The following is an 18,752-nucleotide window of genomic DNA, read 5'->3' as shown; positions in this document are numbered from 1 at the left end:
AGTCAGGACAAGCCATTTCTTGCAGAACTTATTGATTGTATTACATAGGTAAATGGAAAAATATTTCCTAGAGCAATTTTTTGTAACAAAAAATTCTAAAACGTATGAAGTAAGAGGCACCTATGGCACATCTTTGTATTATGCAGTCCCTCCTTTATACATTCTTCTGACAAGAACGGGAGTCATGCCTCCCAGGCTCCGAGCATTACTGGGGCAGCTCCTAAGAAGAGAGAAGGGAAGAACATTTCCTGAGGATCTTTGCTGTGCCAGGTTCCAGAAGGTGCTTTGGCACATCTCACGTGAGATACGGGCTCCTTTTGCCTGCTTTCTAAGAAGTGTGCGGTGTGAGGTGGCTGGCTGCATGGAAGAGACCTGGGAGGAGTAATTCCACCACTATTGTGTCTTAGTCTTAAAGTGGCCAGTACAGTACCTTGGCCTGTGGTAGATCCTGAGTAAATGTTGAATGAAACGAAGATGCCATGGCCAGTGGTGAAGCAGGGATCAGTGCAGCATGCTGTGGAAATACAGAGGCGGAGGTGGCTTTTGGAGGGCACCTGGATCATTCCCAGGGAAGCTGCCCTCTGGGCAGAGTTTAAAGTATGGCAGAGGGAAGAGTGTTCTTGGCAGAGGGCACAAGGCCCGGTAGGGGAGTTATGAGCAGGTAATTGTGGAGTATGGGATTCCCAGGGGCCGGGCATGACGTTGAGAGCGGGGGAGGTTGAGGCCAGACTGTGAAGGGATTCCCAGGCCAGCCCGGGACTGACTTCAGATTTACATCCTGTTGGCAACAAGGAGCCAGTGGAGATGTTTAATCTCTTTCGGCCTCCATCAAGTTAGCCTTTCAGTCTGTAACCTGGCCTAAGTGTTAGTCCCATGTCGTTTGAACCCCTTGCCTTTCTCTTTTACTTAAATTACATTCGCAGTGCGCTATGAAACCTAATTGGAATAGACAAAACGTGGTGGAACTCTGCAGCTTATGGGGCCAGTTCATGCTCACCTTAATGTACTTATAATGTACATTTAAATACTGCCAGTTATTTGGAGCTTTCAGGTGACTTCACTTCTCTGTGTACTATATACTTCGCTTCCTACATCTGCAGTTAATTTGTTAAGAGACTTTAATGAGAAACTTCAAACAGTTTAAATGTCAATTACCAAAAAACTGAGGTTTTCAAGTTCCAGTAATCTACCCGTATTGGTCATCAGAATGTAGTCCCAGGTGGATGTGATTTAAGACATGACATTCCAGAGCTTCAGTTACAAAGAATTTATATATTTCGGGACTAATAAGCTGGCTCCAGTGGTGGCTACACTTGCAGGATTGTCTGCAGTAATGACTCATCTAGTACCGGCGCTGCTCAGAACTTTCTGTCCACGGAGTTCACAATGGTTTTGTGTTTGGGCTGGTGCTTTTGAATCTGGAAAAAAGTGCATAAAAATATGCCAGAAATGTAGTAAATATTGTGATCATTTGATTTTTTAATCCGACACTTTTGAGAGGAAAAGATTATTCATCAGTACTTTATCATAGATTTAATTAATGGGATAATCTTTAATTTCTGACTCAGACATCTGGATTTGTTTTTTGCCACTCCCTCCTTTTTTTTCTGTGTTCCTTTCTCGTCTTTATTTTTGATGAAGATTAAATACTTAAAGAAAGCGTTGAATGTGATGATGAGTATTGTTTTAACAGAAAGTAAAATCAAAAGCATGCAGAATAAATTAAGCTTGCATTTTCTCAGCAGGTCAGTTAGTGGGTGTTATATCCTTAGTTGTTGGTGCTACAAAGTAAATAATTTTTGGCAGCTGGTTTAGTTTTCACCACTTCTAAGCCTATGACAAATGGTCTTGGAAGATCTTTGGTCTTAAAAAGGAAAATTTTTTGTGTGCGAGTTTTAAGTTCAGTTTTGTTGGGTTTTGAAGGCTTTTTTATGTAAGCCACTTATGTGGCATTTTGTTTTATTTGAATTTGAATTTTTTTTTAAGTTTTAAAGCTAGAGTCTGCCACACTGAACTGTTTTTCACACTTGGCATTTAAAAGTTAATTTGCTTTTTCTGTTTTTAAAAGAGACTAAAAAACTAAGGTTTCCCCTACTAAACATTTATTAGTCAACCACTTTTGAAAATTGAAAAATTAGTTGGTATGGTTTTAGATTGTTTTTCTCCCCAGGAGAAATAATGTTGCTACATAATCTCAGACCTGCATTCACGTATTTAGCCTGCCATAAATCACCGTCAAAGTGAAGAAAATGCTGAAAGTAAGATATACCTGCACATGTGAATTTCATGTATTTTCTGGTAATCAACTCTGTTTTAAAGGCTTTTGGGAGTTGTTTTCTGTCAGAAGCAGCCCACTGGTGCTGTATTTGGCATGTTGTGTGTTATTAAAACTTCACATAAATGCAGAGGTACTAAAACGTGAAGTTTACAAAACCCATCGGAACATTTTTACTTGTGTAGCTAGCACGATCACATCTCCAAGTACAATAATCTTTGTGTTGTGAGCCTGTAGACAAAACTGGTGTCTGGCATATCTGATTGGAATGTGAAATTTAATATTTTCCACTAGTTGTTTCCCAACATGCAAAGTGAACTGATACCCATTAAATGTATACATTTAAGTAAAAATAGAGACGATCAGTGGCTTAATCAGCTTTACAGCTGTGAATTTAGGAAGTGAATTCACATCACCCCTCTCTCCAGAGAGACGACTTGATGACTTACTCTCGGTTTCTTTAAGTGACATAGTAGACCTTGTTTGGATTAATCAGCAGCCTTGGGAGTTGGAGCAGTCATTTGCAATATTGAGTGGAAAAGTTCCTTGTGCTTGGAAAAGTCAGAAGGCCAGGAGTGAGAGACATGGCCTCATCCTTTCCCTGGTGGCTCCTCACCTGTGAAGTTGCACCAGAGTGGTAATAAAATTGTAGGAGCTCATTTTATGTGAAACCATTAGCAGCCTGAGAATTCAGGACTAGCTGCCTTTCATACTTTAAGACACTGGAAGGTGTCATTTATAAGCGTAGAGAGCCTGCAGGAAGGCAGAACAGGCTTGTAAACTGGAGCCTGAGGCTCTGGACAGCAATCAGTGTGTAATAGAGTTTAAAGTCTTAGGTTATCAGAATCACAAATGGGCCTTTAAGTGTTGTGGGCAAATCCCAAGAAACATCTGTCTATAAAAGGCAGGTACAATGGCCAGTTATTTCCTCCTGGTTATTGTGATACTGTTATTTTCTGTTTCTGCCTTTGTGGATGGGAGTGGGGAGAGAAAGGGAGGGAGCCTTGCTACAAGTGTAAGAATAAAATTGTAAATATTTGTGTTAGTTGAAAAAAAATTGACTGTGGTAAGTGTCGCAGCTAATGTAGGGTTTTTTCACCTTGAAACAGCGACTGCTGCCCAGTTCCTGCTGCCTTGTTCACAGACTCTGAATTCCACTGCTGGGGTAGGCGTGTGTGACAGGCAGAGAGAGCCCTGGGGTTGGGGGAACAAGGAAGTGTTTCCAGTTCCCATTTGGCTTATGCATTGGAGGGTTCCCCAATGTGGGGACAGCGTCCAGGTTCTTGGCCTGTGGAAATGACAAATGGCCCTGGCAGTGGGCTATCCCAGCTTCAGTGTTTCTGTTCACCATCCTAAGAGTGGTTCTTTATCTGAAACCATGAAGAAAACCAGAAGATTAGAGAAGAATTCAAGAACCCATTCTTTAGACGTTGCCTCCTGACAAGTACAAATGTGTCTGTTGAAATCTGAGTGCTCCAAGTCCCCTTCTATCTGCCTTCCCCCTCCTCCAGGTGTTAGGTTACCTGATTGCCCCTGGTTGGCCCTCATCCTCTCCCCTATCTGGGCAGCGCTCTCCCTGCTGTGGGGTTGGGTGGTCCTCCTGCTCCTGGGTCGTATGGCATCAAGAGATGCTGATTCCATCTGCAGCTCCTTCTCTGTACTGTGGACTTCACTGCTTGTCTCTTTCTCTGGCCACTAGGAAGCATTTATTCTGATTCTTATGGGCAGCTCAAGAGGGCGCCCACAGAGGGAAGGGTCGGCCTTTAAAATGTCTGTCCTTCATCTCAAAGTCCGTTTCTTTAAAGTGGACACAGATGGGATTGGGCTGGAGAGAGGTGGCCCCAGCCCAGGAGATCGTGTCGTCTGGGTGAAACCACTGCACCCTGTGGTCCCTGGGCTCCTATTGCTCAGGGTTCCTTTTTAAAGCCCACTTGTTAAGACTTCTTCCTTTACAGAGGAGACGTTGTGCTTACCCTCTTGTGAGGATCTCACAGTGTTCTAGCGCCTCTCCTTGGAGATGGTATTTACTGGTTTGAGGGTGACCTCTGCTAACGGACCTGTTCAGTCACCAGGTACAGGGCCTTCTTCAGTTGTCTTGTCGAAGAGGCTCTGCTCACCCCTGCCCCACCAGCTCTGAGAAGTGCCCGAAGTTAGTTGGATGTGGCTTCTCTGCCTAGGTAGCCTTGCATCCCTGGGAGGATGGGGGCCTAAGCTGGAAGTGAATTTTTCTCATCTAGCAGAAGCACATTTGATACTGGATAAAAGCCCCATCTTCTGTTTCAGAAGCAGCTTGGAGCATTTCTTTTTTAACTGTCATGTAAGCCCCTTAAGCAATGCTTTTTTCAGACAGATATCATCCTGATAAATTGTCAAATGCCTCTTTCAAATCCATTCCTTAAAAAAAAAAAATCCTCTTTTCTGTTTATTCTGGAGTCACTCATCATGCAAATATTAATATCTTTGTGAGAAGTGGTGTTCCTGGAGTTGAAGAAGGCTCTTTAGTAGGGCTGCTGGTCAGTACAGTCCCTGAAAAACATGACTATTTATAACACAGGCACCAGAGGGTTCAGAGAAGTGCTAAAAGTGGAGAAATTGGGGGCAGGGGAGTGCTGGCAAGGATGAACTTTGCCTATTTCACAAGTTTTGACTAAAGTAGTTCTGAATAAGAAAAGCGTTTGATGAAATCTTACCTAGTATAAAGACATATTATTTTTGGCCTCTCTTTTTTCTTTCTTCTTTTTGTTCTTTCACCTTTCCCCTGTGACCTCCCATTCCAGCTGAGCCCTCTTGTTCCCATTTGCCCTGTACTGTTGATCTTAACCCCAGCTCTGCCCTCTCTTAAATCCTGTTCTTATTCTTGGAGAAGACTACAGTCTCCCGAGCTCTTTCTATATGCCAAGCACTGTACTTTATATACATTCATATTATCATGAGGAAATATTCTTTTGCCTGTTTTACAGATGAAGCAAGTGAGATTCAGGGAAGTTAAGTAATTTATCCAAATTTACATGCATACTAAGGGGTGGAGCAGGAGCCAGACCCCTGTTTCTGAAGCATGTTTGCTGAACCACTACACTTCAGCCACCTACTTTGGACATCTTTGGAAAGGAGGATTCTTTTACTGTTACCAAAAAGACATTAATAAAAATAAGTCCAGGTGTGGTGGCTCATGCCTGTAATCCCAGCACTTTGGGAGGCAGAGGCAGGTGGATTGCTTGAGCTCAGGAGTTCGAGACCAGCCTGGGCAACATGGTGAAACCCTGTCTCCACAAAAAATAGAAAAATTAGCCACATATGGTGGCACATGCCTGTAGTCCCAGCTACTCCAGAGGTTGAGGTGGGAGGATTGCTTGAGCCTGGGAGGCAGAAGTTGCAGTGACCTGAGATAGTGCCACTGCACTCGAGCCTGGGTGGCAGAGCCAGACCCTGTCTCCAAATATTTATGTATATGAGTGTGTGTGTGTGTGTGTGTGTGTGTGTATACACATATATATGCAAATATATAATATATACATATATTACATACATATATAATATATATGTGTGTATATATAATAAAATGCCCATAAATTGAAGATTCATTAAATACAGGGATAGTCATACCATAGTAATGATGTAGCTGTTAAAAAGAATAAGGTAGTTCCCATAAATGGTAGAATAGCTTGATTGTACTAATCCCCCTGTATTTTATGTAGATTTGTAAGATTCACACCAAATTTTTTTTTTTTTTTTTTTTTTGAGTTGGAGTCTCGCTCAGTCACCCAGGCTGGAGTGCAGTGGTGTGATCTTGGCTCACTGCATCCTCCGCCTCCCGGGTGCAAGCGATTCTCCTGCCTCAGCCTCCCGAGTAGCTGAGACTACAGGCACGCATCACCATGCCCAGCTAATTTTTGTATTTTTAGTAGAGACGGGGTTTCACCATGATGGACAGCCAGGATGGTCTCGATCTCTTGACCTCGTGATCCACCCGCCTGAGCCTCCCAAAGTGCTGGGATTATAGGCGTGAACCACTGCACATGGCCCCACACAGAGTATTTTTAAAAACTATTGTAAGTCACCAGAAAGCAAGCAAAATCAGGCAGAAACTGGAGGAGAATCTACCTCAAAAGACAAACTGCAGTGGATAAGGTTTGCAGGTTTGTAGCTTTAACCTGAAGGTACTCCCAAAGCTAATTAAGTGGCCAAAAGCCACAGCCTTACTGTATTGCGATGTTAGAGGGCAGAGGTAGAAACTGGCAGAGCAGTCAGAAAATTAGGAGGGAAACCCAGAGAGGAGGGAGCTACAGAGGGGACAAACACCCAAATCTGTATATGAAATGGCACAAATCCTTGGTTGGCTACTAAACTGTGTGTCTGCAAACCTGGTGAAAAAGTAGCAGCTTTAAGCCTGAAAAAAACTAAGCAAAGGTCTTGGCCACTGCCTACCATGGGGAAGACAGAACTTGGTATTTGTGTTCAGCCAAGTTAGCTGTCTGCTAGAACAAAAATTAGTCTTCAGAGAAATGTGCAGATTCTAGAATCTCTATAACATATCAATCATCTTGTCCAGTATCCTATCAGAAACCACTAGAGGCCGGGCATGGTGGCTCATGCCTGTAATCCCAGCACTTTGGGAGACCGAGGCGGTCGGATTGCCTAAGGTCAGGAGTTCAAGACCAGCCTGGCCAACTTAGTGAAACCCCATCTCTACTAAATATACAAAAAAAAATTAGCCAGGTGTGCTGGTGGGCACCTGTAGTCCCAGCTATTCAGGAGGCTGAGGCAAGAGAATCCCTGGGAGGCGGAGGTTGCAGTGAGCCGAGATTGTGCCACTGCATTCCAGCCTGGTGACAGAACAAGACTCTGTCTCAAAAAAAAACAAAAACAAAACAAAAACAAAAAAACCCCACTAGATAGAGGTAGAAATGGGGAAGAAGTAGATAATAGAAGCCAAACTCAAGATGAGAGAGATGTTACGATTAATAGACAAGGACTTTAAAGCATCTACCATAAATATGTTTAAAGACTTAATAAAAATATATACACAATGAATGAACAGATAGGGAGTATCAGCTTAGAAATAGTAGCTATGGGCCAGGTGCAGTGTCTCACACCTGTAATCCCAACACTTTGGGAGGGTCAGGTGGGTGGATCACTTGAGGCCAGGAATTCATGACCAGACTGGCCAACATGGCAAAACCCTGTCTCTAACTAAAAATACAAAAATTAGCCAGGTGTGGGAGACTGAGACAGGAGAATCTCTTGAACGTGGGAGGCAGAGGTTGCAGTGAGCCGAGATCATGCCGGTGCACTCCAGCTTGCACAACAGAGCAAGATCCTGTCTCAAAAAAAAAAGAAAAGAAGAGAAGAAATAAGGCCAGGTGTGGTAGCAAATGCCTATAATCCCAGCACTTTGAGAAGCAGAAGTGGGCGGATCACTTGAGGTCAGGAGTTTGATACCAGCCTGGGCAACATGGCAAAACCGTGTCTCTACTAAAAATACAAAAATTAACTGGGCATGGTGGCACGCATCTGTAATCCCAGCTACTTGGGAGGCTGAGGCACAAAAATCCCTTGAGCCTGGGAGGTGGAGGTTGCAGTGAGCCAAGATGGCACCGCTGTACTCCAGCCTGGGTGACAATGCAGGACTCTGTCTCAAAAAAAAAAAAAAAAAAAAAAAAGTAGCTATGAAAAAGAGCTGAAAGTTTAGTGGTTGCCAGAGGTTGCGGGGAGGAGGGAATGGGAAGTGATTGTTTAATGCATATGGGGTTTCCTTTTGTGTTGATGAAAGTGTTCTTGAGCTAGTGGTGATGCTTGTACAGCATTGTGAATTTTAAACTTTAAAATGGTGAAAATTGTGAATTTTATGAAAAGAGCTGAAAATACATGAACTAAATAGCATTTTTTACCAGTAAGCTCAATAGCAGACAAAGTTAACTGAAAAATAGATCAATCGTATGTACTCAGTTTGAGGAAAAGAAAATGATTGAAGAAAAGCAAATAGAGCCTCAGAGACCTGTGGGACAGTACCAAGCAGTCTAACATGTATAGTTGGAGTTCCAGAAGCAAAAAAGAGATTAGAGCAGAAAAAGTATTTGAGGGGATAATGACCAGAAATGTTCCAAATTTGGTGAAATCCATTAACTTACTGATCCCTTAACAAACACTCAGCAAGATAAATTAAAACACACACATGCACATGAGAGCCACACTGCTGAAATCCAAAAATAAGAAAGTCTTGAAAGCTGCCTGAGAAAAAAAGAAGGTGCACAGAAGGAACAATAGTATAACTAACAGCAGACTTCTTATCAGAAACAGTGGAGAGTAGCAGGTAAACGTATTGAAAGACAAAATATCAACCCAGGGTTCTGTGTCCAGCAAAACTATCCTTCGAAATTGAAGCCCAAATAAAGACCTTTACAATTAAACAAAAACTGAGAGAATTTGTTGCAAAGAATCTGACTATGAGAAATGCTAAAGGAATTTCTTTAGGCTTAAGGGAAATAACCCCAGATGATAACTTCGATCTATAAAAAGAAATGAACCAGAAATGATGAAGAAAATAATCAGATAGATCTATCTGTGTTGATGTAAACATGTAATAGTAATAATATTTATATAGCAATTGGTATTCTGAATGCTTTATATACATTGACTGATAACGCTTACAATAATCCTATGAAATGAGACATTATTAACATCATTTTACAGAGGTGGAAACTGAGCTACAGAGTAACTTCTTCATTGTTAGACACCTTGTTAGTGACAGGGGTAGGATTCAGACCCAGCATTCTGATTCCAGAGGCTGTTCTCTCAGCCACTATGCCAGACTGCCTCTCAGCATAGATTATTACATGAACAAATAAGCGATACTACTGTGTGAACAAATAAGACATATCATTATATGTACAAAGCAGTGTGCATATATATAGTATGACCCTATGTGTGTAATTGAAAGTACGTATAAAGGTATTCAGTTTTTTTCAGGAAGGATACGCAAGAAAACTTTAACAGTGATAACCTTCCCCGTGAAAAAGGGGAAGAGATTGAGAGCCTGGAGTATGAAAAAGGAGACTAAATTATTATTTTGTGCTTCTTTCGATCATTTGAATATTTTTTAATGTGGATGTATTACTTATTTTTTAAAATAAATTTTTAAATGTCATGAAATAGCTAGGAAAAATGGAGATACTTGATGCAAGATGAGAAAATAATGTTCTGTTTCTCCCTTATAAGGAATATGACAGAAATCGAGAACATGTAGACTGGGAGTCAGGATTGGGTTTCTTTCCTACCCTATTGGCAGGACACTGTCACGTGACAAAGGCTGTGAAGGAGATATCAGATCGCGCTCTCTGGCCTCGGGCACCTTCCTTCCATTGCTGGGTCTTCTTCCCCATCCCCAGATGTCCCCACTCATTCAGGCCGCAGCTCCGGGAAGGCACATCTTGCTCTAAAATGGCCTCCTGAACACTCCTCTTCCCACACACTGTCTGGCTTAATCTTACTCCAAGGCAGGCAGCTAAAGAGGGCGCCAGGGCTGGTTCTGCTCGTGGATTCCCCATCTCGGGTGATCAGGACACCATCTTGTGCTCTGTCACCCAAGCCAGCAGCCTGATAGTCCGCCTTTTAACTCACCTTGTTAATGACCCCCAGGTACGTTTCATTAGGTCTTGGTAATGAAAGGTACCTGGGGGTCATTAACAAGGTCAATTGACCCAAATCCTTCTCAAATCTGCTGCGTTTCTCTGTCATCATTTTTATAATCCGCACCCCCCCCCCGCCCCCCGCCATGCCCTCAACCTTTTCCAGTATCAAATTGAGACTTCTCCAGTGTTTGCAGAGTGAGGTCTTGTCTTTAGCCCAGGCCTTCCTAGCTTGGCCCCTACCCAGGTCCAGCCTTGTTTTCCACATGTGAGGGTCCACCCTCATCTCCCAGTGAGGTCAGGTGGTCAGGTCTGGCCATTCAGCCTCCCCTTCCACATGTTCAGCCCTCCTGGCTTTGCGCAGCTTATTGCTTTTTCTTGTGTTCCTTCCTTGTCTTCTTCACACAGCAAATCATTCTCGCCTCCAGAGATGCTGTGTCCTAGAAGCCTTACCTATTCCCTAGCATGCTGGACTGAGTGGTCCTGTCCCGGCCTCCCGTAACTCTTGTTAATGCTCTGTCCTACTCTTGGAAAGACCATGAAGATTGGGGGAAGAGGACACGGTTTGGAGTTGGACAGATTTGGTCTCAATTCTAGTCTTTCCATTTACTGGCTGTATAAGCTCAGGCAAGTTATTTAATCTCCCCAGTCTCAGTTTCCTCATCTTTATGGTGACAATACTACTGCTTACTTTGCTGAGACAGATGGACTAAATATATATAAAGTGCTTGGCGTGGTTCCTATTAAAGCTTTATTCTTACAACACTTTTTTAAACACTGTGTTGATTAAACATTTACTTGATTAAATGTTTTTCTCTCCCAGTAGACTATACATTCTTTGAGACCAGCAGTGCTTAATGTTTGTAGAATTCAACTTTTAATGAGTTTGCATTTTAAGAGAGTACATTTGCTAAGTTAAAAGAGTGATTATATTAACTCTAATTGTGGAATTTCACGTAATGTGAAATTCAAAGCTTTATATATATTTTCAGCAGAGACTCTTCAAATTATTTTTTCGAAATAACAATTTTATCTCCCCAAGCAAAATGCCACCTGCACCTTTACAAACACTTTATCGCAGTTATGTTAACCTGTTCTTCATTGCTCACCCTTGCTGCAGATCATTAAATGTATGCATAAATAGAATTATTAATATTTACCAAGGTCTTAAAGTCCGTAAGAAAATACTGAGTGGTCTATATAGAAAGGTCACCTGTTAGCTCCTGATGCTTGAAAACAGAGGTGGGACCTGGTGGGCCTGTCTTCAGCTGATGCGATGCCAGCACATCTGGGCTGGGCAGGGCCTCCAGTGCCTTCTGCACAGGTTCATGTGGCCAACTCTGCTTGGACAGTGGGATCTGCTCCCTGGCACCTGGGACACCTGCTCCCCACTGTTGAGCCATTCCTCTTGCCAGGGCTGTTTGAGTATCAATCACTACCTTCCTGGCCCCCTCCTTTTAGAGAGAGATCTCTGATTTTAAGAGGCAAGGTTTAAAGTAAGACATATCATGTGTAGTAGCAGATATTATTAACTTTGTTGTGCACCGTATGCCTTGGATCTTCTTTTCTTGGGTAGGGTACAGATAAAATGATGGTTCTACGAGGGGTAAGTAGGAAAAATTAGTGGTTCTGGATTCTCTCCATGCCGTAACTCACTCCATTATAGTCACAGTGGCAAGATGGAGTATTAGCAAGACAGGTCCTGAGTGTGGTTGCGGTCTAATTTAAACTTTTCTTTTTTTAGACTTACTCTCTCGCCCAGGTCGGAGTGCAGTGGGGCAATCTTGGCTCACTGCATCACTGCATCCCCCACCTAGGCTCAAGCAATTCTCGTTTCTCAGCTTCCTGAGTAGCTGGGACTACAGTCAGGTGCAACCATGCCTGGCTAATTTTTTTATTTTTAGTAGAGACGGGATTTCACCATGTTGGCGAGGCTGGTCTTGAACCCCTGGTCTCAAGTGATCTGTCCGCCTCCCAAAGTGCTGGGGTTACAGGCATGAGCCACTGCGTCCAACCTAATTTAAACTTTATCTTTGTAAGTGCTGGGGTAATAGAGGCTACCCAGTTTGCCATTGTGCTCACCCAAAGATGAAAGTGCTAAGGTTGAGTGGAAGAATTCCCAATTAAGCCCCTCCTCTCTCTGTGTTGAAAATACTCCATGAAAACCCATCTCTGGAGGTGGATCAGTGTTATCACTGCCCTAAGCCATTTCTCTCAAATCTGGTCTTTCCAGCATGTTGCATATTCCCTGTCTTGCCAGTGAAATGTGGTAAAGAAGAAAAAAATTGCCACAGAATGTAATTTTTAAAACCATAGCCAGGCACGGTGGCTCATGCCTGTAATCCTAACACTTTGGGAGGCCAAGGCGGGTGGATCACCTGAGGTCAGGAGTTCAAGAGCAGCCTGGGCAACATGGTTAAACCCTGTCTTTACTAAAAATTAAAAAAATTAGCCAGGTGCAGTGGCACGCACCTGTAATCCCAGCTACTTGGGAGGCTGAGGTAGGAGAATCGCTTGAACCCGGGAGGCGGAGGTTGCGGTGGGCCAAGATCACGCCACTGCATTCCAGCCTGGGCTAGAGAGTGTGACTTCATCTCAAATAATAATAATAAAACCATAAAATTCCTACGAAGTGTGAATATATATTTATGAATGATGTCTGTGTGTATCTATATATATATACATCCATTCATATTTCTGAAAAGCTTTCAAGGAGAATTTTTAAACATAGCAGATGCATTAATTTGCATACAAAGAAGCCAGTTACAGATCATTCTTATCTGGTTATCCAAGTCAAGTCAGTCAAGTCAGCTCAACAGTGCTTTTTTTTTTTTTTTTTTTGGAGACAAGGTGTTGCTCTGTTGCCTAGGCTGGAGTGCAATGGCACAATCACGGTTCACTGCATTCTCAACCACCCAGGCTCCAGTGAGTCTTCTACCTTAGCCTCCTGAGTAGCTGAGACCACAGGTGTGCACCAGCTACACCTGGCTAATTTTTATTTTTTAATTTTTGTAGAGATGTGGTCTCCCCATGTTGCTCTGGCTGGTCTCAAATGCCTGGACTCAAACGATCCCCCTGCCTCGGCCTTCTGAAGTGCTGGGATTACAGGAATGAGCCACTGTGCCCAGCTTAATTGATGCTATTAAACTACACCTGTTAACCTTCTACTTGCTTTCTGTGGTTGACAAGTAATTCTCTTTGCATTTCTTTTTACTAATTCAGATGGGCTTCTCTTTTCTTACTCCAAATTATTGAAAGTTATTTATTTGTGTAAAATATTACATAGACATATACACACAATATATGTGTGCCTTATGCGTTTCACAACATCATCTGAACAAATATTTATTAACTACCTATTGTGTTTCAGACTCTGTGCTAGGTATCAGGGATTTCGCAGTGATCAGAACAGTGTCTGCCCAACAGTCCCACAAAGAAATATTAGCAAGAATAAAATCTGTAGCCACATACGTGTGTACATTTTTTGAGAGCTTACTATGCTCTGGACACTGTGCTAACATTTTCAACATTATTTCATGTAGCACTCTCAACAACTGTGTGAGATAAGTTTTATTTATTGTTACCATTTTTCCAAGGAGGAAACCAAAACACAGAAAGGTTATGTTACTTGCCTGAGGTAACTTAGCGTTGGTAGAGTCAGGATTTGAACCTGGATAGTATGACTCCTAGGTCCCCATGAGATGGCACACAGGTTGCCAATCCATCAGTTACCCCTCCCATCGCTGGATCAGAGAGCCAAGGAGCAGAAGGGGGATAGAACTTCCCCAGTACCAAAGTAAGGGGCTGAGCTGGGATCGCAACCACAGGTCCTGTTCCAAAACTGGGGCTCTTTCGAGAAGGCCATGCCCGCCTTGTCTCTTATGTATGCTTTTTCACTTGAGGCTGAATTTTAGGTCTGAGTCAACTGCATTTTGAAAAAAGCATCTGCTTGAAGACTCTGATGATGTAACGATAAAGGCCATTGGAAAACCGGCAATCTGTGAATCTTCATATAGATGAAATATCCAGGTTAGAATTTATCAGCCTAATCTGGATTTTTTTTTTTTTTTTTTTTTTTTTTTGAGAAGGAGTCTTGCTCTTTCGCCCAGGCCAGAGTGCAGTGGCGCTATCTTGGCTCACTGCAAGCTCCGCCTCCTGGGTTCACGCCATTCTCCTGCCTCAGCCTCCCGAGTAGCTGGGACTACAGGCGCCTGCAACCACGCCCGGCTAATTTTTTGTATTTTTAGTAGAGACGGGGTTTCACTGTGTTAGCCAGGATGGTCTCGATCTCCTGACCTCGTGATCCGCCCGCCTCGGCCTTCCAAAGTGCTGGAATTACAGGCGTGAGCCACCGCGCCCGGCCTCAATCTGGATATTTTTGAGAGTGAAAGGAGTACGTTATAGATGCTGGGGCATCAGGAGCCAGCCAGGACGTCCAGGCAAGCCGGGGCCTGTGGTCACTCTGTGGACACGCAGCATGGTCATTAATGCCCACACAATGTGTGTATTGTTATTTGTACATTCCATTACTCTTTGGAATATAAGCCTCTAAGCAAGCTAAAATAACTCTACTATGCTTTAATTACGCATTGTTGGTAACCATAACAATAAATCCTTGTCCAATTCCAATCCAAGGACATAAGCATTTAGAGTCGTTTTTAAAGGAGTGCTCCGATGGTTTAGCAGTCATGTAAATGCATTTATGTGTAACAGAAGACAAAAACAATAATTAAGATAAACATAAAACTCATCCCTTTTGCTTACAGAAGCGACTCTATTTTTAGAACCACAAATTTGGGCTGGATGTGGTGACTCTTACCTGTAATACCAGCACTTTGGGAGACCGAGGTAGGAGGATTGCTTGAGGCCAGGAGTTGGAAACCAGCCTGGCCAACATAGCGAGACCATATCTATACAAAAGAAACGTTAAAAACTTAGCTGGGCATGGTGGCATGTGCCTGTAGTCCCAGCTACTGAGGAGGCTGAGGCAGGACAATCACTTGAGCCCAGGAGTTCAAGGCTGCAGTGAGCCATGATTGTACCACTGCACTCTAGCCTGGGCAACATAGCAAGACCTTATCTTTAAAAAAAATTGTATGCATAGCCTGAGTACATGATTTGAATATATTCAGGAAATAGATAATGGGATAAAATATTCAAAAGTGAAATTATGCAGGAAAATTCCAGGCGTATGATTGCCATATAAATAGTTGAACATTTCTGTTCTCTGTGTAGTTTAGACTTTAATTAAACAGAATAATCTGACTTTAATCTCTCTTGATACTATAAAAGTAACTTAAATTTGTTCATTTTTTGTTGTTTTTTAATCATGAAAACTCATGCCCAAAGTACCTGTCTAACTCAAAATAATTATTTCTTTTTTCACACAAAGCCAGTTGAATAGATTGGACAATTGCATACTTAACTATTTAATATATTTGCTGATCACACTATGGTTTTAAAAAATCATTTATCTTGGAGCTAAGTACATTTCACTATGGTTTTTGTATGTTCATTGTCGTAAAATATTATCTTTAATGTTTCACTAGGTTCACTAATGTTAGGCTGAGGGTATTTATTGTTGTATCAAATATCCTTTTGTGTTTTATTTAAATCTATATTTACTTGTTTTAAATAGTTTGCCTTATTGCTAAGGGTAGTGGAAAATATTTAAAGTGTGAAAATGTGGTTTTTTCCTATAGTGTTCTTTTGAGTAGTTGATAGCTGTGAAAACATTTAACAGGTTCCCCTCCTTTTCACCCTTGGTTAAGCTTTGCTTCTAAAGAAACATTCCTAGGAGAACGTGCCACAGTATGTCTGAAACATTGCTGTATTACAGATGCAACATGGTCTAAAAGGAGAAACTGAGTGTGGGTTTCAAGTTGACACATGATAAAAGTAGCCCTGAAGTGGTCAATTAGAAAGTGAAGGCCTGGAACTGATAACTTCATGGGCAGTGCCCCTGCTCTTTTGTCTTACGACCAATAGGATTTTGACTGCTCAGGAAATTTGTATGCATGTATCCAGATATAGACCTAGGCACCTAAATGCACACGTGGATATATACGAATATATGATAGACAGTGCAGATCCAAGCTACTCCTGCTAACACATTTCCGGAAAACATTCTCTTTATGGGAGGACTTAAAAAAATTAGTGGCTAGTTTTACTTTGGTTCACATATATTGTTTTTCTAACATAGAATTCTCATTAGTTGGTTTTATGAATCATATCATCAAATGAAAATGTGAGAAGTATGTAACAGTTTTATATTGAGTGTTCTCTGAAAATTCTTGACTTCAGTCCTGCTGGGAGCCTTTTCTCAGATCACCAATGCAAGCCTACAGTCATACATTGTTTGTAGTTGATACAACCTCAATGATATAAGTTTTTTGATGATTTTAAAATATGAGTAATTAGTCATTTATAACCTATAGGTTAAAATGAATTATAAGTGGATGAAGGTGGGAACCCAAATGAATCAAAGCTATTTAAGTTTGGTATTGACATTGTACATCTTCCCATTATTTATTATACCAAAAAAATTTCTTTCTTTCTTAAAAATAGTCCAACACGGCCAGGCACAGTGGCTCACATCTGTAATCACAGCACTTTGAGAAGCTGAGGCAGGTGGATTACGAGGTCAGGAGATGGAGACCATCCTGGCTAACACAGTGAAACCCCGTCTCTACTAAAAATACAGAAAATTAGTCGGGCGCGGTGGTGGGCGCCTGTAATCTCAGTACTTTTGGGAGGCCAAGGCGGGCGGATCACAAGGTCAGGAGATCAAGACCATCCTGGCCAACACGGTGAAACCCCATCTCTACTAAAAATAAAAAATAAAAAAAAAATAGCCGGGTGTGGTGGCGTGTGCATGTAGTCCTAGCTAGTTGGGAGGCTGAGGCAGGAGAATGGCGTGAACCCAGGAGGCGGAGCTTGCGGTGAGTCGAGGTTGCACCACTGCACTCCAACCTGGGTGACAGAGCGAGACTCCATCTTTAGAAACAAAAATAGTCCAACACAAGAAGGAAAGAAAGTACAGAAATGGAAAGTTAAAGATGAACTCAGTGGAGTAAAACATTTCTGAGATTGGTGCATTTTCCTTTTGGAAATGTCATTCAAACCATTTAGAATTAAATTTGGAAATAATGTCCTGCAGTCTCTTGAATGGGATTTAAAATATGACAATGCAGAAACCACATATGGGATGAAAACTCACAGGACATGTCTCAAGGAGGACAGACACCCTAGGGAAGAACACTTGTGAGGGTACCAGGCTCTGAGACACAAGGACAGAGGAATCTGAGGGATTGCTGGGAAGGATTCTCATCTTATGACCCCAGCCATGGGTAGATTTGGTTGGGGAGCCCATTCTCATTGCAGGGCGCGGTGGCCTCAGCCCTGTGCACGCTGACTCTTCAGTGCTGTGCTCTGGCTAAGGCGTGCCTCTAGTGAGGGTGACCCTGGGCACTGAGCATATTCAGTCACCATCAGCCAAATCTGGTTGCCAGAGGGCTGGCGGTGGTCTTGGGAATGTTGCTTGAATCCATCTTGGGGTGAAAATCAGAGTATTGGCTCATTTCTATTTTTTATTATTATTGTTATTGTTATTATTATTATTATTATTGAGACAGGATCTTGCCCTGTTGCCCAGGCTGGAGTGCAGTGGCACGATCACAGCTCACTGCAGGTCACAGCTCCCAGGCTCAAGCAATCCTCCCACCTCAACCTCCTGAGTAGCTAAGACTTCAGGTGTGTGCCACCTGGCCCAGCTCATTTTTTAATTTATTTTTTGTAGAGATGAGGTCTCCCCATGTTGTCCAGGCTGGTCTCAAACTCCTGGGTTCAAGTGATCCTTCTGCCTCATCCTTCCCAAGTGCTGGGGTTACAGGCATGAGGCACCATGCCCAGCCTCTCCTTCCTGCCTGCCTGCCTGCCTGCCTCCCTCCCTCCCTTCCTCCGTTGCTCTTTTATTTTCTTTCCTTTTTTTTTTCTGTTGCTCAGGCTGGAGTGCAGTAGTGCAATCTTGGCTCACTGTAGCCTTAACCTCCCAGGCTCAAGCAATCCTCCCACCTCAGCCTCCCAAGTAGCTACAGCTACAGGCATACACCACCACGCCTGGCTAATTTTTTTATTTTTTGTAGAGACAAGGTTTTACTATGTTGCGCAGGCTGCTCTCATTTCTAATACACTGAGCTCAACTGCATGCTGGGTGAGGCCTGCATGAGGACTTTAGTCATGGGCTCATAGAAGCCTTTTTAAGCTGCTTAGTGTCCTTAGAGTCTCCAGAGGCGTTCCTAACCCAGAATCTTTTGACTGTCCTCTGGAGAGAAAGGCAGTAGGTCTGTACCAAGACCGAGGGGCTCGAAGGCTTTGGATGCTCTGCTTCCATACTTCCTCTGGAGCGGCCAGAAGTAATGCCTGCTTCTCATGACCAGCCAGTTTGCCTCACTGCTCTGGTGCCAAAGGCCAAGTTGTGATTGGAATGATGTCTGTGTATTCTGAATAACCAGGAATTTTGTTTTTCTGATTTACAGATCTTCAGGCTTTTCATCACCATGATTTGCCATCTCTGTCTTTGTCATCTAGGGTCTATAATTATCCTCAGGTTTCCGGCCAACACCTGCATTTTCAACCAGATAGAAAAGGAGGAGCTAAAACAGGTAGAAGCCTGAAACCAAGGGGCATATGAATTTCTGAAACATTTTCAAGAAATTGTCTCAATTTTATATTTCTGTTCATAATTATAATTTCAATGTCCGGTTGAGGAAGTTGTGAGACTCAATGTCAGTAGCCACAACTTGCTACTCTGTGCACCTCGGTTCAGATTGTTTGGGGCAGTGGTGTTTTAC

At 42.6% G+C, this 18,752-nt stretch overlaps 1 protein-coding gene across 5 annotated transcripts in view; it reads left to right on the top strand.

Moving 5' to 3' along the window:
* The window catches only part of CLYBL (citramalyl-CoA lyase), a 291,574-nt gene that overhangs the window by 19,255 nt on the left and 253,567 nt on the right, over positions 1-18,752 (top strand). The window lies entirely within an intron of this gene.

Source organism: Symphalangus syndactylus, chromosome 15, assembly GCF_028878055.3.
Source record: "Symphalangus syndactylus isolate Jambi chromosome 15, NHGRI_mSymSyn1-v2.1_pri, whole genome shotgun sequence".
NCBI lineage: Eukaryota > Metazoa > Chordata > Mammalia > Primates > Hylobatidae > Symphalangus > Symphalangus syndactylus.
The sequence above is the reverse complement of the archived record's forward strand: the minus strand, read 5'-3'. Positions and strand labels throughout refer to the sequence as shown.